Source organism: Periplaneta americana, chromosome 17, assembly GCF_040183065.1.
Source record: "Periplaneta americana isolate PAMFEO1 chromosome 17, P.americana_PAMFEO1_priV1, whole genome shotgun sequence".
NCBI lineage: Eukaryota > Metazoa > Arthropoda > Insecta > Blattodea > Blattidae > Periplaneta > Periplaneta americana.
The window spans coordinates 21,409,799-21,433,919 of record NC_091133.1 but is presented as its reverse complement, the minus strand read 5'-3'; the positions used below and the strand labels follow the sequence as shown (position 1 = coordinate 21,433,919).

The 24,121-nt window shown below is 36.0% G+C and overlaps 2 long non-coding RNA genes across 2 annotated transcripts in view; both read right to left on the bottom strand.

The window, feature by feature from the left end:
• The window catches only part of LOC138692643 (uncharacterized), a 92,322-nt gene extending 84,138 nt beyond the window's left edge, over positions 1-8,184 (bottom strand). Inside the window, exon 1 of the long non-coding RNA XR_011330094.1 lies at positions 7,022-8,184. This is a non-coding gene — a long non-coding RNA (uncharacterized lncRNA). The remainder of the gene's footprint in view (positions 1-7,021) is intronic.
• A 9,734-nt stretch (positions 8,185-17,918) lies between these two features.
• LOC138693229 (uncharacterized) lies at positions 17,919-22,052 on the bottom strand. The gene is made up of 4 exons (XR_011330259.1): positions 21,717-22,052; positions 19,372-19,485; positions 19,173-19,277; positions 17,919-18,617 (listed from the first exon to the last, which is right to left on the bottom strand). It is a non-coding gene; the product is annotated as an uncharacterized lncRNA (long non-coding RNA).
• Positions 22,053-24,121: the final 2,069 nt, after the last annotated feature.

The window sequence follows — 24,121 nt, the reverse complement described above, 5'->3', positions numbered from 1 at the left end:
AGCCCGTTGGTATTGCCATAACTTTATATAGTTTAATCTGTGTATCTTTCCTAGTTTTATTACGGAGTGTTCTTCTAATGGTCCCACATATATTGTTAAATTTGGCAATTTTATAATCAATATCTTTTTCATGAGTATATGATAGATGGCAGCCAAGGAAGTTAAAAGTATTAACTTGTTCTATGATATAGTCTTCCACTACTACCTTTGATCTCACCACCCTTTTGCCCATAAATGCCATTACTTTTGTTTTTTCTTTCGAAATAGTTAGATTCATATCTTTCGTAATTTTATATAATTCAAATAGCCCCCTTTGTAACGTATCCTCGTCACTAGCTAATATAACTTGATCATCAGCAAAGAGGAGGTTTTTTTAAGAATTTTTTATTTTTAACGTTTTCTGATATGTTGAACTTCTGCATTTGCAACTTAAATTTCCTCATTGCTTCGTCAATATAAAGATTAAAAAGTGTTGGCGACAAACTGCAGCCCTGTCTTACTCCTAAATTTACTGTCTCATAATACAGTTTTCCTTCTTTTGATTTGTAGCATATGGTGGAGTTTTCATATATACTTTTTACTATGTCTATTAAATGTTTAGGAATACCTCTCAATTCCATAATTTCCCAGAGTTTATCTCTTTTTATATTATCAAATGGCTTCTGATAGTCTATAAACAATAAATGGAGCTCTTTATTAAATTCTTTGGATTTTTCCATTATTTGTTTTATTGTGAATATGTTATCAATACATGATCTTCCTTTTCGGAATCCTGACTGTTCTTCCAAGAGGATGGTTTCGGTAATAACTTGTAATCGTTTTGTTATTATTTTTGCATATATTTTATATGCTTCATTTAATAAGCTAATTCCTCTGTAGTTAGTGCATTTACTTCGATCTCCTTTTTTGAATATAGGAATAATATTTGCTACTGTCCATTCTTCTGGGATTTTCTTCTGGATCCAACATTGATTTAGGAGTTTCAAAAATCTCGCTTTCCACTCAGCTGGAGCGTATTTTATTAATTCTATTTGAACACCATCAATGCCTGGTGATTTTCCATGTTTTGATCTCTCTAGAGCTTCTTCTAATTCCTTTAATTCAATATTATCAACTTCTGTAAAATCTGTTGATATATCCTGGTGTTTTATTCCATTATATATTTTTGATTTATCTGTCCACTGTTCCTTAAAATAAAGGATCCATTCTTCTCCCGATTACATTTATGTCTGCTTTATCTCTTTCTTGTTTGGACAGATGTTTTATTATTTTATATGCATTTACTTGTCGTCCGTGTATATCGTGTTCAATATTCGCGACGTATCTATCCCAACTTTCTTTATGTGCCATTCTTACTTTCTTTTTTGTTTGAGCTGCAATCGCTTTATATGCTAATAAGTCTTTTTCCTGTTTTGTCTGTAACCATTTCAGATATAGTAATTTCTTTTCCTCTATCAAAGTTTTAAGGTCATCATTCCATATGTAGAGTCCTTTTTTATCTTTCTTTTTATTTCTAGTCCCTAAACATTCATTTGCAGCCTTTTCTATGATTTTCTTGATATTTGTCCATTCTTCAGTAATATCATCTCGTTCTTCATTTTCTTTAGTATATAGGGATAGTCTTTTAGAGTATAGATCTCGAATGGATGGTTCTTTTAGCAAATAAGTTTTCCAACATTTCTCCAGGGATTTTTTCTTGTCACTACCTTTAGCCCATCTTGCTTTGAGTTTTACCTTAGCTAATACTAAGTAATGATCAGTGCTAATATCTGCTCCTCTATAAACTCTTACATCATCAAATAGTGTATCAGTGTGTTGTGAATCAAAATATATTACTGAACACACGCGTTTGTAAATAACGGGACTGTGGTATGTATTCATTATTAACAAACGTAAACAATGAACTCTGTTCAATGAAATTTGGAACAGTAAAGAACTGGGTAAACTACCTTACCAGGAAAATTTGGAAATAGAAAGACTGAGTTTCATTATTATTACTCATTATTATTATTATTATTATTATTATTATTATTATTATTATTATTATTATTATATGACGTTTTGAATTTATATACGGTTTTTTTCGATAGTGAAACATTGGAATCATGACATTTCATATTAGACTAAACGTACAATTTCAAATTCTCTTCGATTTTGGAACCACAAAATTGTGAACACACATAATATTTTATCACGAGCCGCCACTGTGGCCATTGTATTGGATATTGAATTCTCTTTCTTTTTTACCAAGTGAAAATATTTGGTAGTTACTTTTGCTTAAATTGAGTATCATCAAATTTGATGTATTCCATTCATGTAGTTGATTTAGAACTTTAAGAGCAGAATTTTGAATTTTGTCTCTATGTCTGTAAGATCCGGAAGTCCACAAAACTATATCATCTGCAAATAGCGCTGTTTTCATGTTTGATTCCTCTAATAGGGAGGGTAAGTCATTTATATAAATATTGAATAAAGTTGTGCTGAGGACAGCGCCCTGAGGTAGACCTCGATATATTTGTCTGTAACTAGAAAGTGAGTTGTTGAATTTAGTGGCAATGAATCTTTGACTAAGGAATTCTAATATCCATCTGAACATATTGCTGGAGATACCTAATTTCTGTAGTTTTAGTAATAATTTATTTCTCCAAACAGAGTCATATGCTAACTGAAAGTCAACAAATATTGCCAAGGTATCTTTTTGGCACTAAAATCGTCCTCCAGTGGCTTAAGGAGGGGAAGCTGGTGATCAACAAGATCTCCCAGCTAGGTCGACCAAAAGCAGGTGTGGTCCTCCAGACATTCTGGGGGTTGTGTGTGAATGAAGTAGCCACCAAAACGTTAAAATATGGTGTTCACTTAAATCGGCTACAACTTGCCATTTAACCACTCCAATATGAAATGTTTCCTTATTAAACGGCAAGCTAGGACAGAGTTGTTAATCTAGTTTCACACAAAGTACCACATAATGTTTAAAAATTCTAGAACACTCGTAATTACTAACTGCATTGAAGAAAACAAAGCAAATGCATTAGCTTAGCATGCAGAAAATCTTTTGCCATTCACACATTAATTTCAGTGCACTGTAGTGGCAGCAAGAAAATAGATATTTCTTGGGACGGAAGTGTGAAAAAAATACGAACCAAGAAAAAACGTACAATCCTTTCCTGTTGCATGGCCATAAAAATGATTAATTCATAATATTACAGCTCCAAACATTTCTAGGCGTGATGTGCCTATCGGGATACAAGAGTTAAATGGAAAATGCGACCACACGCGCTTAATTATCGCCACATTGAGTGGAGCCAAGGGACGGAGCGTGAGATTCAGACATATTTTTAGCACGTGAAGAAAAAGGCCGCCAAACAAATCGAAAGTTTTAATGGTTGGTAACATTAAGGACTGCACATAATGTACTATTACTGCAACAGAATTGCTTCAAGTGGGGAAGGAAACACAGAAACACGCAGAACGATCTATCTGAAACTGGCTCTGTGACATAGGCCTACAATTTGTAACTACTTACGTCTAAAAAGACGACGAAACCTACGAAATACATTCTTTAAACAGGGACAGCAGTCACAGTTCGCACTTCTCTTATCTTCTTCTTTGACGAATGATAGTGCAAACATGGAATCTTCCTCGTTTTCTTTTTTTTTTCTTCTTCTTCTTCTTCTTCTTCTTCTTTTTCGAATGATGGTGCTGGTATGGGACCTATGGATGCTGCCATGGGAGCTCGAAAGGCCTCTGGGTATTTGGCGACAAGAAGCAAAAAAACTTGATCGTTAAGCATGTGTCATTGCAATCACTGGCTTTCAGTGAATGGCATATTAATAAAGGAAGGATTCGTATGCAACTGTATATTTTTTGCTGTCCATTTGCAAGTCATACAAAATATTTTTTTTATATATGTTTTGAACGACTGTAATGACGAATAGTCAAAATTAATTGTACCTACATATTTTTGCATATTTCAGGCGTTCCTGTATATAACGGACTATTCAGCATGCAATGTAGCATATTTTCAGTGTTTGTGTCATAAGGCCCCAAATTAGCATATCGATGGCCTAGATCTAGTATCACGTTTGTGATTTTTCCAAAATGTTCAGGAGAGACATAAAACTATTGTTATATATAATACTGTATCTATTTGAACCACTGAAAATCACAATAATCAGTAAGAATAATATGTACATCTGTAATTCAAAACTTCATGTTGCTGTGAAAATTCCAATTAACACACTCTAATGTGAAACTTACGGAATATATAACACATGATTTAAATTTGGATTTAGTTCAGTGATCCTTGGAATCTTCACAGCTACTTAAAACTTCAGAATGCAGGTTTCTCAAAACTTTAAATGTTGAGTTGTTTCACTTTCGAACTCAGCCGTCGATATTGTATTCCTGTTTTGTCTGTCTGCACACTTGGATAAGAAACAACTATTTAATAATATGATATTATTATGTTTACTGTCATATTCGTGTTAAAATGTTAAATTAATGTTCTTCGCCTCTGTCAAGAACCTAATTTGTTTAACTTCAAACAATTAAGAACAGATTCTACAAATTAAATATAAAAGTATACTAATTTATGAATAGATCAAATGTAAAACTGAAAAAAAAAAATTAACGCATTCTTCATCAAGTCATAAGTGGCATTCGTGTCGGCAGCAGACCCACTAGCTTCATAATACAGTGGTGGAAATCAGTATAAAGGCACTTGAGTTTTGCAGTATAACACGTACGTATGTATTCATATATCCCATTTCTGATAACTATGATGTAGTTTACTTAGGGATATCACATTGCACTAATGTTCCCACACCTCATGTGAAAACATTGGATAGAAACAAACAGAACGCTGTTGTGGGGGTGGAAATTGGTATAACTGCACTTGTGCTGCCACCTCAGATGAGCAGTAATGTAAGACTGGTGTAAACAAATCACTGCAGTTATATTAGAGAGACGTGACCGTAGCATCTTTCGCCTATACTCGCTACAATCCCACGTGGAAAGCCTCTATCAGATGAAAAAAAGCAAGCATTATGCTTACAAAAGTTGAAGCTCTCCAATCGGCAAATTTCCAAGAAATTAGGCGTTCAAGTTGTGTTATTGATAATTTTGTGAAATTGGGCACACAGTATGGACAAAATGGAAGGTATGGTCGGATAAGGAAGCTTTCCGAGTGCCCTAAACGACTTATCCTGTGCACAGCAAAGGTAAAAGAACATGTTTGTTTCTCAAATAGTTACTGATTTTAAGTTACCGATCACTGCCAGACGTGTGAGACAAATTCTGGCAGGAGACAATAACCTAGTCTTTAAGAAACGACTTAGTAAACCACCTCTAAAGGATGACCACAAGAAGGCCAGAATGTCTTTTGCTGAAGAAGACATGTCCTGGACCTCATAGTGGAGTCAAGTGATATTTAGCGACGAGAAGAAATTTAATTTGGATGGACCAGATGGATTTCGGTATTACTGGCACGACCTCCGTACAGAGGACCAAGTTCGAATGAGTAGAAATTTTGGTGGCGGAAGTGTGATGATCTGGGCAGCATTCTGTGCTCAAGGTACCTCAAACTTGGCATGGGTGCACACCAGGATGAATTCTGACACCTACACAGAGATGCTGGAATCGGAGTTGGTTCGGATGTATGAAGAATTCGGTGACAACCTGATTTTTCAGCAAAATAATGCTGCAATTCATGTCTCTACCAAATCGAAGAAGTGGTTTCTCGAGAAACGAATCACACTTCTGAACTGGCCATCAACAAGTCCAGATTTAAAACCCATAGAAAACCTATGGGGATCCTAGCAAGGCGTGTGTATCACAACGGAAGACAGTTTGAGACTGTGCCTCAACTAAAGAATGTGATTCGGGCAGAGTGGGCTTCAATTTCTATGGACCAATTAAACACACTCATTAAATCAATGCCAAAGAGAATTTTTCAAGTTATTAAGAACAATGGTAGTTCAACCAAGTACTAGAACTCTGGTCTAATGTGTTTTGTTATTGTTTCTTTATTTTATTATCTACAATAGAAAGATGCCTTTATATTAATTTCCACCACTAAGACAGTGGGTTTTCACTCTTCATGTATTATGTGTAGAGCAAAATGATGAATTTAGTTTGGTATGGTTTCTTTATAAGTTGTTAATAAATATCTATCAAGATAAGGCGGAAGTGTACAAGAAATCAACAAAATAAACGTAATTGCCACAAAACTCATAATGTCTTTATATTAATTTCCACTGCTGTATTATGATAGTAACTGTAAACTTGAATTGCTACTTATCAAAGTGCTTTCTTAATGTTGGGCCTGTAAGTGTTCCTAACGTATGCATAATCTCTGTTCCACAGCCTCACGGATTACAAATTCTGAGTGTAAATCTTCTTAATGCATAGGATAAATAGGTACTGCTCCGCCGAAAGATTATGTTGCATCCCGCTTTGCCCCACTTTTCTCTGTAAGGGCTAGTGCCGGCACTGGCTGAAATGTGCAAAGGGTACGCGGTGCCGTCCCGTGGGCACTGTCGTACAGCAGGAAGAAGTAGAGAGCATACCCGCTAGCAGCTACTAGTGCACCATGGTGCACTGTGTTTTCCGCGGGTAAGAGACGCTAGCCCTAGGATGCTCTGCGCTGAGGACCGCTGGACTAGTGGATGAACAGTTAGGCTCTTCTCTGCAAATATTTGCTGTACGGAATTGGAAGTTTGCATAGTATTATACAACTGTTTAAAATAATTTAAAGAGAAGGGCCGCCTTAAGAAGTAACTGTCATGTGATTTCCCTGCAACATAACCACTCGGACGGACAGTAGCATGACAACATGTACGTCACCAAACTATTAACAATAACTGAATCGTAAAAGTAAAGTCTGAAAATCAATAAAAAGATGAAGCACGTAGTAACGGTTACTTCGAATATAGATACAACCCCAAGCATTTGTTCTCTGTGGGCAGTATTTAGTTACTTCTTACCTACTTTGAAATATTACTGATGTAAACAATTACTGTACCTTCAGATTCCATTGTTTGTGTGGATGCCCGCGTCAACACAATATCTCGCAATAACTACAGGCTCCAGTACAAGTTCTGGCAGCTGGTCTGAGTGGCTGCTTCTGTCATTGTCTCTGCCGGTCCAGCTGAACAGCCTCCATCGTCTTCATCTAAGTTGGTACCGGTACTGCTGTAGTTGCTGGTTGCCTTCGCTAGAGCCGTCCGGATGGCAATCGGGCTCTTGGTCTCCATAGAATCTATTAAGTAAAGCAAAATCAACATAACATTGAACAACATAACTAAATTGCATACTTTGATGTTTGTTTTCCTCAAATATTTTACTTTGTTCGCATTACTGTGTTCTAATTTAACATTTTAAAATCCAGGAGTACAAGGGGAACAAGTTCAAAGCAAAGTAAGCTTGTTGAATACAAGGAGAACAGCGTGAATACAAACAGAAAAAGGGCAATACATGTAGAGAACGGCGTATACAAAGAGAACAAGGGCAATTGAAGAAAGACATAGAATATTCAAGGAGAAAAAGTGGACTGGAAGAATAGTATTATATATCATATATATCGTGTGATGTCATGTATCATATATGAATAGTACAGGGGAAGAACCTGATAAGTCACGTTTTACTGTTTTCACAGCATAGCAAGTTAAAGTTTCAAAATCCATTATATTCTGTTATCTTTGGGTGCGTGAGTGAGTTGTTGAAATTTATTAAGGAAGATAAACTAGAGGCGGCCTACTCTGCAGTTGGAAAAAAAGTTTGTGAACGTACACTAACAAATCCTGCCACAACTCCCTCTCTATTCTAAAGAGGGTAAAGGCATTTATGAGAAACTCTTAGGCCAAGAGCAAATGTTAGAGTCGGCAGTTCTGAAACTGAAAAATCTTTTATTAAGGAACTGTCACAATAATTTCGATTTTACAATGTAATCATAGACGAGTTTAACAAACAAAACGGGAAAATCGTTCTGCAGTTTAAATTACAGATGAGTTAGTAATTTATTTTCTAAATATTTATTGTATTCAGTTACTGCTTCCCTACTTTGAAATATTACTACAGCCATTGATGTAAACAAGTACTGTACCTCCAGAAATGCTGTCTGTGTGCTGTGTCCGTCGATCTTCTTTCTTCCTGTAAGTTGGCTTGGGCCATGATGTGTCCTTCCCAGTATCTCCCTCCCGGATGGACAGACAGACAGACAGACAGATAGATAGATAGATATTTATTAGCCTTAGGAAATACAATGATTTCATGGCATCGTCAGAGTGAATACATAATAAATATGCGGTTACATACATGTTATTCCGACATACAAGATGTCTACAATAATATACAAATAATATACAATCAACACATTCTGTAATGAAGTCAGTTCTCCACAGTTTTCTTCAGACCATTATTTGTACAAAGTTCTTGGTTTCCTTATCTTCTTGGGCAGTCTCACCCCAGACATGAATCAGACAGAAAAGAAGAGCAGTAAACACAAAAGGAGATACTAACTACTGTAAGCTAAATTTGGAGTGCTAAACTAAGATACTCATTGACAGTAAAAGGCATGTGGAAAAGTAAAATATGTTTCACTGACTTTTTAAATCTAGCATAGTTAAGGGCTTTAGTTTCAACAGGGAGTTTGTTGTAAAGTCTTATCTCTGTATGTGATAAGCTATTGAGACTCTTGGATAACCTATGATGATTAAAATGTAAATTATTGCATGTTCTTGTGCTGTAGCTGTGATAATCAGAGTTTATTTTAAAACTATCATAATTTTGGTGGATGAAACAGACTGTTTCAAGAATGTAAATACAAGGTAGGGGCAAAATATCAAACTCTTTGAATATTTTTTTACTATCTGAGCGAATAGGTACTTTCTTTATAATTTTCAATATTCTCTTTTGCAGTCTAAACACTTGTGCAAGTTTTGATGACGACCCCCAGATAATTATCCCATATGATAATACAGAGTGAACATAGCCAAAGTAAACCGCTCTAAGTAGTTCCTTGGGAGTTATATTGGTTAGGACACGGAAAGCATAACACAAACGACTTAGTTTATCAGTTAAGAATTGAATATGACTTTCCCACGTGACGTTGGAATCAATCCACATCCCTAAAAATTTTGTACAATCGACGCCCTTTATTCCAGTATTATTAAGTAGTATTTCAATGGACTCAATGGATATCCGAATGGGGGGATAGTTCACGTCCGGAATCTTTTACAGGGAAAGACTCATTATGCCATTTGTTTTAATCAAGTCTTCTTGGGATAGATAAATGCTGTAGCTTCCCATTGCTGTCCGCACACCACTCTCTCTTTCGCATCTTAAAAGATCCCAGGGGGCCCCAGCGTGGACTTCCCGAAATTCACCGCAAGGGTTAAATACTAGTTCCATCAGGTTTTTTGTTCCGATCAGAGACCAGGAAATCCCAATTAGCCTTTGCCGCCCTTTTTGAGTCTAAAGCATTATTAAGGTCATCCATGTGAAAAGACCAACTAAGATCCTTATCGAACATGACACCAAGAAATTTAGTCTTGCAGGATAATTTAAGCACTGTATTGTGGGTCTCTGTCACCACGGCATGGCGCGTCCTCAGGTTGCGGATAGAGGAGACGGCCTCCAGATATAATAATAATAATACTAATAATAATAATAATAATAATAATGACTTTATTTAACCTGGCAGAGTTAAGGCCATAAGGCCTTCTCTTACACTCAACCAGGATTAAAACTTGCTTACACAGTTGAACATAAAACTGGATCGGAATTAAGTAATTACATACTGATACAATTTAGGTACATAATGAGATCAAAAGAGCTAGTTACATAAAATTTACCTCATAAAATAAAAATAAACATAGTGAAATACATATTAATGTTGTTAGAATCAAATACGAGGGTAGCTGCGAATATATGGAATAAGCAGTGGTGGACAGCCGATAAGGGGTGGTCCTCCAGACTGGGGGTTGGACGAAGGGCTAACAACCCATCACCGTAAAGAAAAAAACAGCTTCTTACGAATCCATACAATAAGCCTCGGAATGGGACTGATTCTCTGGCACGATCACAGCAAAGTGTTGTACAGGATAGGGACTGTTGGTGGGCTTATATGAGGGCGGCAATGAACCTGCGCGTTCCTTAAAGGCCAGTAAGTAAGTAAGTAAGTAAGGATGAATTAAGATTAAAATCATGTCATTGAAAATCTCGATACCTGTAAAATTAACATTATTACTAAAGAATAAACTCGATGTTCTGTCTACATTAATAACATTGGCAGAACGACATCATTTTTAATTCATAAATACCATTAATTAATATTCAGTTTGCGCAATATCTAGATGCGAAACAAGAACAAGACGAAATTAAACTTCTATAAAGATTAACCTAACTAACACTTCAATATTATTAATTTATGCAGTGATAAAAAATTTGTGAAACAATACAAATGAAAAATCGTGACCTGAACATAATTGATTAAAGTAATAATTATATGATTGATATAATTTTGAAGAAAAAAAGTTTTAACTCAATTTTTATATTCATGTGAGTGGGGGGGCACACAGGTAGGCATGGGGTAATTTTGATTGTGCTATGAAAGCCCCTTAGGTCTTGGTGTCCCTGAGTGAAAATGTGTCCAGCAGAGCTCACATTTGACGGAAACGCCATTTTGTGGCACTCCGTTTTCTTAACCATTAGGATAACCTAGAGCAGCGGTCCTCAGCACAGTGCACCCTCGGTCTAGCGTCCCTTACTCACGGATAAGAGACTGCACTATGCCTGCTCGCAGATATGCCCTCTTCCTCTTCCTGCTGCACGACGGGGCATATTACGATGCACTGCATACCCGTTATCCATTGCAGCGAGTGCTGACGACCACTGACCCACAGTGTGCAAAAACGCAAATCTAGCTGGACAAAATTAGTAACTTCTCTGCACTTTAAGTGATTGTTATGAAACTTTGTACAGACCTTATCGGTAACACATATTTTTTGTGTACATACTCTGATTAGGAATGTGTAAGAGGAACTACCCCTCTATAAGGCGCAATTTTAAACAAAATTAAGAACTTCTCTCCTATCAAACAGTTTTTTATTAAACATTGTACTAAAGTTACAGCTAGCATATATTTTTTTGTGTACAAACTATATTTACGGTTCCATAAGAGGAACTACCCATTTATAGGGGGTACATTTACAGAAAATTAACTTCTCTCCTATATAACAGATTTTTATGAGATTTGTACAGGAATAATTACAAATAACATAATGTTTTGTGTACAAACTCTGGTTACATCTATATGATACCTGTAGGCTAATTGTTGTACGAAATTTCATTAAAAAATATATTATATAGAAGAGGAGTTATTAATTTTGTATAAATGCGCCATTCCTAAATGGACAGTTTTTCTCATAAAAACATAATCAAACTTTGTAGACAAAAATATATTCTACCTCTAACTTCCGTATGTTTAATAAAAATGTTATTTAATAACCTAATATACGTAAATATATAAAATATAGTACTTAATAGTTCTGTTGAGATAGGTGATGTTTCATGTTTTACTGATTCGTATTTTCGTGAAATTGTACACATTTACAATATTCTCTAAATTCAAAATACTATTTAAACACAAATTACGATTCACAGAATTCCGAACTAATATGCCTGTCCAATCGAGGCTTAATTATCAGCCTCCAATATACACATTTAATCTTAGAATCGCCATTGACACCACAAAACGTAAATGTTTTTATTCCCTGCTTATTGTTGCAATTTTCAAGCATAATTCGTAATATAAGGTAGAAAGCTTACCTCAGTTGGAAGAGGTTTATCCTAGTTGTCCTATGAGAATCGAACCGAGCTCCTCAATGCACTTACTCTCCATAAGGCGCTATCTTTGCTTGCTTTAACTGAAATCGAAACTCATAATGGCGGTCCAATATGTTATTTACATTGTTGAAGACGGCGTTGTTACGCGTTGAGAAATGAACGTGAATTCCATAGAGAATAAAAAAATGGAACTAGCATCAATGAGTTGCTTGTCTATGCGGATGACGTGAATATGTTAGGAGAAAATCCACAAACGATTAGGGAAAACACGGGAATTTTACTGGAAGCAAGTAAAGAGATAGGTTTGGAAGTAAATCCCGAAAAGACAAAGTATATGATTATGTCTCGTGACCAGAATATTGTACGAAATGGAAATATAAAAATTGGAAATTTATCTTTTGAAGAAGTGGAAAAGTTCAAATATCTGGGAGCAACAGTAACAAATATACATGATACTCGGGAGGAAATTAAACACAGAATAAATATGTGAATTGCCTGTTATTATTCGATTGAGAAACTTTTATCATCCAGTCTGCTGTCGAAAAATCTGAAAGTTAGAATTTATAAAACAGTTATATTACCGGTTGTTCTGTATGGTTGTGAAACTTGGACTCTCACTTTGAGAGAGGAACAGAGACTACGGGTGTTTGAGAATAAGATTCTTCGGAAAATATTTGGGGCTAAGAGGGCTGAAGTTACAGGAGAATGGAGAAAGTTACACAACACAGAACTGAATGCATTGTATTCTTCACCTGACATAATTAGGAACATTAAATCCAGACGTTTGAGATGGGCAGGGCATGTAGCACGTATGGGCGAATCCAGAAATGCATATAGAATGTTAGTTGGGAGGCCGGAGGGAAAAAGACCTTTAGGGAGGCCGAGACGTAGATGGGAAGATAATATTAAAATGGATTTGAGGGAGGTGGGATATGTTGATAGAGAATGGATTAATTTTGCTCAGGATAGGGACAAATGGCGGGCTTATGTGAGGGCGGCAATGAACCTCCGGGTTCCTTGAAAGCCAGTAAGTAAGTAAGTAAGTAAGCGTCAATGAGTAGAAGCTGTATAACAGCTGTAGATAAGAAAATTGATAGTACTTGGGTTGAGAACTTTCGATCTGATTTTAAATGTAGTCAACCGGCGCAAGAGAATTTAAATATTGTCGTTTTCATTTGTTATATTTAAATCATATTTTTTAAGTTTTCTGAAGAAATTTATGTAACTTAAATTTTTATCTGTATAAAAACCACAAATCTGTACTTTTTCTGACAATATTAATTTCAAAACTCTTTGGCTTAGAGACCTTCTTTTTCTTCTTCCATTATTAAATTTGTAACTGAAACTTCATTCTAAACTATGTTGGATGCGTTTTCGTAATAGGAGATGAGCCTTAATGTTGCGACTGTGCAGTTAAAGGAACGTAGTTCTTCCCACGTTCGTGTGTCTATTTGCCTTTTAAAAATAACATTTCTTTGCATGTGTCTCCATTTTCTCTGCAGTAAGTGAAAGCAGACAATTGAAATTTCACCATTTTTTTAACTTACTACATTTTGTCAGTCATGTGGTACCGTACTGATAGAAAATATAAATTAGAAACTTCTGTAGAAGTCAGAACTTTTTCAATATTAATGCAATACAAATAGGTTAATTCGGTATTGGATAATTCGAATGGATGTTTATTACTACAACTGCAACTGCATTACTACAAAAATATAGATTTCCAGTTTGAATAAAACTGTATATTTTTGCATACTTGACAGAAGGTATTGGTTTTTGAACGAACAGTTATCTCTGTCTTTCTTTCTTTCTTTCTTTCTGTTTGTGAATAGGCAATTCGTACATGTTATTGAACGAATACTGTTACTCAGTATACAGTTTATATGCAAGACCACCTTGAACAGTGCATTATAAGATGAACACAGATTGGATTTTTTCGAATGCTGACCAAAATATACAACACGTCTTTTCGAAGGTTAGATCTGCCTTGCTTCCTGCGATGGCTGCGTAATATAGACCATCAGTCTGTCGTGCAGGCAGTCTTGGTTTGAGTCTAGGTAATTCTGAGATTTTTCATTCAAAAATGCATAGTGACACTTGAGGCGGGCAAGGTCGCAATTAGGATTCTTCTCGAAATTCTTCCGCTTCCCTGTGTTAGACATTATTATTTTCTGGCCGCCCTCTATTCCGTTATCATATTCATCACACTTCTCTGATCACTGACATATAGAGAAGGCCGGCTGGACTGCGGACGTGAAACCAGTATGTCTATATGCAGCTAACCTTAGCGTAGTCAACTGGTCTTGTTGAAAATGCGCCTCGCCAGAGACTGGCGTAATAGTTCACTATGATGTAGATTTATGTGTTTTCAAGTGAATTATGTTAGGAGAAGAAGTAGACTAGATACATGAATTTATTCAGCAATACAGGGTGATTCAAATGTCACGCGACATAGACAAACGCCGTTTTTAGTGCAGATAGTGAAAAATGGACAGAAGGGAAACTTGTTAGTCCAGTCTAATGTGCTTGAATTTTGAACGTAGAATACACTGTTCAGGCTGTGCACTAGTACGACACACCCTGCAGTCCAAATGTTGCGAAATTAGTGGATTTTCCGCTATTTTTTACCGGATTTTAGATACGTAGCGTATAGGGTAAATTACGAAATTATGACGATGATTGGCAATGTTACCAATACACGTTGAGGGAAAACCGCCAGGCAAAAATGAAATTTCTCTGAATTCTTATCCTATCAATGTAAAGAAATCACAGTCTAGTATATATAGCCACGAAGTTTGAGGTGAAGAGAGTACTAGGAACAATAGACTGTGCCGGTGCTATTTCACATTGTCTGTAACGAGGCGACAGTAGCGATCCTAGTGGTTAGCAACTATCTATGGATGCATATTCCCTTCGTATTGAGCTTTGTTACTGTATATACTAGACTGTGAAGATGTCATTCTTTGCATTGTGAGAAGTTAAATAACTGCTAAATTATGCATGTCAACTATTCTTTTCCGTTAAATAATACATGCAGTATTTAAAATCGCGTAGAACTAGCCGAAAAGTGACTAATAATGCAGCATTGGAACTGGCAGGTGTATCATACTAATGTACAGCCTCAACGGTGCATTCTGCGCTGAAAATTCAAGCATATCAGATTCAAAAACTACTTATTTCCAACAAGTTTCTCCTGCTCATTCAACTCTAGGACTGAAAAATAGCCTAGTTGTTCCTCTTCACCAATACAGGTCTCAGAGGGTCAACTTTCCTCAAAATGCTCTCCCATTCATAGTGCTGAGATGCCAGCTCTTACTTTGTTAATATTTTGAGCAAATCTCGCCATTAATTCAGGGTGATCACAGAGAAAACTTTTGATCCAATTAGAGGCTGGGGTATTATTCTTGAATTAAGGCACACTTACACTTTTGCCTGGCATATAATATCGCACAGATATTTTAAAATCAGTTTCATCCACAAGAAACCCAAAGGGCGCGCTTCCAAACAGGGGCAGCAGCATTTCCTCTAAGGTTAGAGCTCAGTTTAGGTGTGTGTGTATTAATTGAAAATTGGGGACTAGAAAGTATTGAGAATAGGACGCATGTTTATATGACATTTTTTTTTCGATTAATACACACCTAAACTGGGCTCTAACCTTAGGGGAAATGCCGCTGCCCCTATTCGGAAGCGCACCCAACCCAAACTCTGATAACTTTATAAGATGGTCAACAAATGATTGCTCCTCCCTATCGTTGGAAAATCTTTCCCCCCCCCCCCACCCCAGTGTTTTTGTGTGCCTGTTTTTTTTTTTTCAGTATGTTCTTCAGAGTTGTAATAGGAATTCCATAATTTATGGCCGCTTTTCTTTGCCTTAATCGCTTCATTAAGACATCATCTACAGCTTTCTTCAGAGTTTCTTCATTGTAGTTTTTGTAGGGCAGGCTACCTACTGAGGACATACACATGTGTGGTATGATGGATCAATACGTACCTAGGCGTACCTATATGAAAAAAAAAAAAAAAAAAAAAAAGCAATTACCAATATTTGTTAGTATTTATGTATAGCTATAAATGCAAATCAAAAATACCTAAATTCATTTTCAATGCAAAACATGAGCAAACTTTGATGAGACAAAGTCACCCCAAATCGCTGTTAGAAATGTCACATTTCCCTATACTCAACACAGTAACCTAAAGTGTTGGCTCAATAATTGTAACTTTCAAGTAGACAGTCCACACCTGTGGAGTAACGGTCAGCGTGTCTGGCCGCGAAATCAGGTGGCCCGGGTTCGAATCCTGGTTGGGGCAAGTTACCTGGTTGAGGTTTTTTTCCAGAGTTTTCCCTCAACCCAATACAAGCAAATGCTGGGTAACTTTTGGTGCTGGACCCCGGACTCATTTCACCGGCATTATCACTTCATTTCATTCAGACACTGAATAACCTAGATGTTGATACAGCGTCGTAAAATAACCCAATAAAATAAAAAATCAAGTAGACATAGTATAGAATAAAAACAAATACTTACCAGCTTACTGAAGTAAGTTCAGACACCTGTTGCAATAGAAAGTTTTCTGCACAAGAAATTCACTGAAAAATGTAAACAACACAATAGCTCCAGTACAACCAACTGTGGAACCACAAAGTCCAGTCTGAAATTTCCATACTGAAACTGTTCTGTCATATATCGGAATCAGACATTAGTAACCTGTTTCATTGGAACAAATGTGAGATTGCGCCACTTATATTTTTCCGTGATATGAGACAAAATCACTCCAACTGACGGTAGTCTATGTAAAGGGAACACAGAAAAATGTGGTCAATTAAAGAAATAGACCTTTCATTTGTTTTAAATACTACTAAATGTTGACATTGGTACTCATTAACTTAAAAATGTGGATATTGTTATGTATAACATGGTGAATATGAACTATCCTCCTGTGTAAAATTGTCCCATAAAGCCGGTGTTAAGGATCCTTTTACATAAACAGCCTAAATTTAGTAGCCCTACAATAGTAATAACTGGCCAATTAAATTAGACGAATGCATCTTACAGTAACGTTTCTAAAGTTTTGAAGAGCTTTGATATGAATACCCCCCCTCCACGTTTTTTTAAGAACTTCGAAGTCAGTTTTAAATGCATTTCACACAGTTTGCAAAATGTACCACCCCGAGCACAATCGAAATACAAGAAATGATATTTATTTTTCCCATCATTTTTTATACTTTGATTTCACTCCACCCGTTTTATTCATTGACTTACCCAACAGCACTACATGAAGGTAACACAGATGGAATTACCAGTTCACACATTTCGCTTTCACTTAAAGTAAATTGAGAATTAACTTCATTAAATGCAACAGGTCCTATTTCCATTCACTTCTCAAAACATCTTTTCATTTTAAGAAAAGTAAAGAGTGTCTCTTATTTTGCCATCATACACCGAAATATTTATATTTACTTTATATGCTAGAACTATTTCAGTAAACAAAATTATTATGTTTGCTAAACAAAACTAAGACTGAAAATTACGCTAATAAAAACACAGCACACCGACTTCTTAACTGTAATAAACAAGACTGAAAATTGAGATGGTTTAAATGTCCACCAGTCAAGACCGGGTGGCACCACCAACCTTTAAGGAAACAGCTGTCTGAGAAACTACATAACACAATAATTAGTTTCAGTTACTGTAAAGTCATATCAAATTGAAATATAATAAGTTACTCTATAAATTATATTTTTCTACTTTTAAAAATTCTGAAATCTCCAGTGGGAACATCGTGGAATCCAGGGGAGGATGTCCTTCCCCAGCAGGAGCAGCACCCTTTTCACGACCAATCTCTATACAAAAAGAATTACACTTTAATTTTGTATCGTAAGGATTCGTTTCAACCAAATGAAAGAACAACTTAAGTATTTTTATTATTTCAGGATTAATGGAGAAGCATGATGTAATTATATATATATTACATTGTTTTATAACATTATGGAATGCTGACAAGGTGATGTATTGAATCAAAATTACACAATTTTAATATTTCGACTTTTGCCTCAGGACTTCGACAAAGGACAGGTTGCAAATAACTTTATTTTATTTTTTTATGATACAAATTTAACATAAATCACAGTTAAGCAACAACAAAAATACACAACGAACAATCAACTGTATTATTTTCTGTATAACAGAACACTTATTTTATTTTTCTGAAAAACACAAAGTGATGTAATCTTGTAAATATCAGTAGAAAAGGGGGGGGAATTAAAATTAGAATAAAAAATATATTACATTGTACACAGAGTGAAGATTAATACTGCATAAATAACATTGTACCGGTATCTAAAAATATGACATCAGGCTTTGAAACAGAAATGTTGAAAATAAGCCAAACTTTCAGTGCAATCTATCTCAAGGATCTGGCAAGTTTTGAAGCAAAATACGACCCTCACAGAATTCTTTGCTTTTGAAGGTACAGAAATCTAACTATATCATATTTTGTGAAAAAAAAAAAAAAAAAAAAAATAATAATAATAATAATAATAATAATGGTACTGATACAAGACATCTCATTATCAGACACTTTCACTTTCCTCTGAATTAATGGTGGCCTCTGATGTGCCTGTCCTGCTGCAAGTTGTTGCGCAAAATGTTAACCCTCATGGCATGGATGTCACAGAGGTTGGTGTATCCGAAGAGACCAACGAAATAAGCTTCACTGACTTCTTGGAACACCACGATAGCTAATCCCTGGAAGTGAAACTCTGTCTTTAAGTCCTACACAACAGAAAAAACACAACTTGGAAATTATCAATGATGAGATCGTCTAGCATCCTTGTATTTGAATGTACAGCAATCTATCTGTAGGCATATCATATTTTGTTAAAAAAAATTGAGGGTTTTGATATGAAATGTCTGATCATCAGAGATATTTTCACTTTTCTTAAATTAGCGGTGGCCTCTGATGCACCTGTCCTGCTGTATGTCGTGCAAAATGGTAACCCTCATGGCATGGATGGTGTATTTGAAGACCAGCCTCCTATGGCACACCTTGGGCAATGATTGTGTTGATAAATTGGTCTACACAACTCGCTTCATATGGCTGAATGACAAACAGTCAATTAGCCACCATTAGAAAAAAAAATTACTTATGGATTACTTACATTATTAGAGAATTAGGCCTACCTTTTCAAGTGTCGTTTATTCCTGTTTGCATTGTCTGGCAGTGGTACTCCATTCTGTCTCAGCCATGTCCACAAGTTCACATTTAAACATAAATAATGCAACTTAACATCACAGTTCATACTCGGATTCTATAGAAATTATATTTACCATTAACTGATCTCGTCTCCTTTCCACCCACTTCTGGAATGTATTCATGGCACCATAGTAATCTTGGCCAGTCTTCAAATTGGATGCAAAAAGTTAAATCTGCATCTATAAGACAGACAAGATATTTAGTTTCTAGAGAGAACACATAATAAAAATTACTACACTATATAGGTATAGTACCGGTATTGTAGTTACATACTAGGTTCCAGCTTGCACAATGACCAGTCTTCCACCCACAGCAGGTCGATGCATGCATGACTCCTTCAACCTTACCACCAACGATACTGGTTTGCTCCATGAATGTGTGCAGAGTCTATGAAATATACATAGAATTAATAATGTTATAACATTCATCCCCTTTATTATCCTAAAATATTGTAATAAAGCCTGTCTCTCACTTTGAGAGAGGAACATAGGTTAAGGGTGTTTGAGAATAAGGTGCTAAAGGAAAATATTTGGGGCTAAGAGGGATGAAGTTACAGGAGAATGGAGAAAGTTGCACAACACAGAACTGCATGCATTGTATTCTTCACCTGACATAATTAGGAACATTAAATCCAGACGCTTGAGATGGGCAGGGCATGTAGCACATATGGGCGAATCCAGAAATACATATAGAGTGTTAGTTGGGAGGCCGGAGGGAAAAAGACCTTTAGGGAGGCCGAGACGTAGATGGGAAGATAATATTAAAATGGATTTGAGGGAGGTGGGTTATGATGATAGAGAATGGATTAATCTAGCTCAGGATAGGAACCGGTGGCGGGCTTATGTGAGGGCGGCAATGAACCTCCGGGTTCCTTAAAAGCCAGTAAGTTAAGTAAGTAAGCCTGCCATTCATAAAAATCCAGATTTCACCGAGAAAAACAACAGATTTTGGACCCTCACTTTCCATATTTCTCACATATTCTCTTAAAATTAATATTTTTACTTTCTCTGAGATTGCCCTCTTTTTTTTAATTTAAACCACATTTCCTTCAAAATTGTCCTTAATAACGAACGTGATCCTTCAAATGAAGTATGTATCGTAGTTTCCTGTTACATGGCCTAGCACCAGCATGGCTGTTACTCTTTTTCCTGAACAGAGATGAAAATAGTAGCGGTAGCAATAAATAAGAAGTACTTATAAATGTAAAGTCTACAGTCTTTTGACTTATAAAAATTAATAACAAAATGTCACTGCCATAATTTTCTTCATCTCGATTCAGTCTATCGCATACAAATCTTGCAATGACTTCCTTGGAAAAATCATCTGATGCTGGTTACAGGTTGTGGATATTTCTTGTTTTTCCCTGGTGTAGACAGCGCATGCCTCTTTTCAGATTTGGTAATAATTATTGCTACTGCATTCTATGAATGCTGTAATAAAAGTATGGAGATTATATATTTTATTTACTTACAAAATGGCTTTCAAGGAACCCAGAGGTTCATTGCTGTCCTCACATAAGCCCACCATTCGTCCCTATCCTGAGCAATATTAATCCAGTCCCTAGCATCATATTTCACCTCCCTTAAAATATTATCCTCCCATCTACGTCTCGGCCTCTCCAAAGGTCTTCCAACTAACTCTATATGCATTTATGGACTCACCCATTCGTGGTACATACCCTGCCCACATCAAACATCCGGATTTAATTATGTCAGGTGAAGAATACAATGCTTGCTGTTGTGCGTTGTGTAACTTTCTCCATTTTCCTGTAACTTCATCCCTCTTAGTCCCAAGTATTTTCCTAAGAACCTTACACTCTAACACCCTTAACCTCTGTTCCCCTCTCAAAGTGAGAGTGCAATTTAATGCTTCTTATACACACATGCCTGTGGTGTAACAATATCTGGAACAAGTAAACATATAATATGCTCCTTTTTAATTATTCCTATAGCCTTAAAGATTATGGTAATAAGCTTACAGTGAAGTACTTGGGACAATAATAAATATATTTTTCTGCGTTACTGAATACCGTACGTATTTTTTTTTAATTAAATACTATTATAGTCACAATCATGCCATGGTATGAAAGAAAAATTTCACAACCTCGAGCGGGAATCGAACCTGCGACTTCCTGGTCTCCAGACAGGCGCTCTACCACTGAGCTACCGAGTACGTCTCATGCCAAAGGCTCGGAATTATCCTTTCATACTGGCGACTCTGTTATAGAGTACTGTCCATAGCGTCTGATCTTAGTCAGCACTGCTTATGGCTGGAAAGAAACTTTACAAATGTAATCTTCATCTTACGATTTTTTTTTACTTAATTTCTAACAATAATATTTTTATACATACCAAAGTTTGTCAATGATGGGACTTTACTTTCTTTCGGACTTCTATTTCTAAGTAAGCTTAAAATTTTTCAAAATTCAGTTGCATGTAAACTCAACAACATGCATTAGTTTGTAATGAAGTTGCATTAGATTAGGTTACAGAAAAGTCTTCATATGTTAAATTATGTGTAAATATTCTTTAACTCACTATCATGGATGCATCCTTATGGAATAAGATCTGTACTGATCCTGTCAAATAATATCTATGAAAACAGGTAGGTGTACTTACAAGAGATTTGCAATTCTTGTCATTAGAGCCGCTTTGGTTTGACAGATATCTTCCTATTCTGCTTCAGCCTTTAATTGTCTGTACATATTAACCATTGCTTATTGTAAGCTGGTCTGTAACGAAAACCTTTTCTTTGTTCATGTAGGCCTATAAGTTCTTCAGACTCTTTCCTTCTGGACATGTTATAACCTTAAAATAAAATGTTATTGCATTTTAAAATATGAACTACACATTAACCTAACTTCAACCTTGATTTTATTCACTTTCATTTAGACTAAATATTTGTAAGGTTATGTAATAGTAATATGCGTTACAAGAGCGGTATGTTGAAGTTTTCGTGTTCGAGGAAAAAGTTTGGGTTAAATCCAATGCATGGATATAAATATATAATAGGATGCGAAACTGCGGTCAGCACGATCTAGATGCGGTATTCTGAAATAAGGTGATCAGCGCCCGACGTCGTAGGTGGTAAATCATAGAACTATGTGAGAACCAGCGTTCTCCACTTTCCAATATGAAGTAGTCAGAACGTTGGCCGATGACCAGCCAACAGCGTTATGAAGGCAAGATGGATGCCAGAAAAATGCAAAAGATTCGAGGAAGATGCTCAGCGCCTGGATGCAAGACTGTTAATACTGTGGGAGGGAAGCATTTTTTCTATTTTCCTCAGGAACCTATGAGGTAAGCTTTAGTATTATTATTGTGTCCTGTGTAGCCTAAACCTTACACTTGAAAACAATGTACTTTTTGGTGAAGTAGGTTAGACGAGCTGTGCATTGCTTTCTGCTAATTTATTTAGGATTATAGTAGGAGTATAAATTTAGATGGTTCCGAAATTCAGTCAAACTGTAACGAAATGTGAAATATTGACGAAAAAGAGCAAGAAGGCTGAAAATGAAACCTCGTAAACCTGAATTGTAGCATTAGGCTGCAAACTAAAACCACGTGGTTTTTAGTATAAACATATCACAGTTATGGAAAATAAAATTATGCCTTCTTTGATGTAGTTAGCCATTCTGGAGAAATTCTCAATCATGTGTAATAATAATAATAATAATGATAATAATAATAATAATAATAATAATAATAATAATAATAATAATAATAATAATAATGATAATGATAATAATAAGCTTAGGCCTAATATATAATTTAGTTTGTACCCAATATCTGTTGCTGCTACCAGTTTTCCTACGGTCACTCACCACCTAGTGATGCGCATTAGACATCTCTTAAAATAACACAAATGCAGCAGATAAGTTATTATTTTTTTCCCCAATTTTTTGCATGATTTCTATTCAATATTTCTTCTACTTTATCTCATTAGTAATTGTAATCCATTGCTTTAGGTGTTGGAAGTGGCTCCGATTTTGTGGGCTAGAGGACTGGTATCAAGTTGCTGCAGATGCCACACACAGGTTGAGAATCTGCATGGACCACTTCATTGAGTCTGACTATTATAGCTCTTCACAAAAAGTGATACTTAAGCAAACTGCAGTGCCCACTGTTCATGCTAATGGATTAGTGGTGCCATCAAACCCTAAAATCCGGAGCCCACCATCTAGCCCAGTTATGCCTCGAGCGACCTTATCACCGGGGTCTACCCCAACTTTCAGACATCACAAGACTTTGCGGACGTATGCTAGGAGGGCGAAGATTGATTCTGCAGCTGCTGAAGGTAATTAGTACATTAGCAATGTTTTTATGTCATTCATGTTTAAAATTTCCGATTTCATTACTCTTTTCTTTATTTTCAGGTACGCGTAGTCTCATAGGTTTACAAGCTGCAACTGAGCAGGCTGCAGGCTTGGCAGCTATGCCTCAAACAATTCCTGCTCCTATGAGTACTCCAGCTTCAAAGATTACTGCTTCGACGGCATATGCCGGGATGAATAAAGATGCATGCCAACAAGGTAATTATTCCACTTAGTCAAGTTTATGGATTTCAAGGAATGCCTTAGTTTCTCATCAGCCGTTCTTACATTACATGTTTCAAAATACATAATTAATTATGTTTCGTTTTTTTTTTGTGATTATTACAGGGAACAGTATGATTGGTGAACAGCTGAGAGGCTATCAGCAACCATCGCTTCTATTCAATGTGGTTCCCACAGCTGAAGGTAAGCGATACTGTCTTGTGAGCCTGGTAACATGCTAGTAATCATTTAAGTTAATTGCCCCCTGCCATATGTCTGCAGTACAGTAGCGAATAATAACAAATCCTCTTAACTACAGGGCAGGGTGTTTATCTTGTTATATATCGATCGTCCAGTTCAAAAGTGCGACAACTCAAAAATTGCCATTTTTTAGTTATTTATACTACTGAAAGCCCCTTTCGGAGCTTTTTCCGATTCAATATTGAGATAAGTCATATTTACAACCAAAATGAATAAAAACGAAATAAA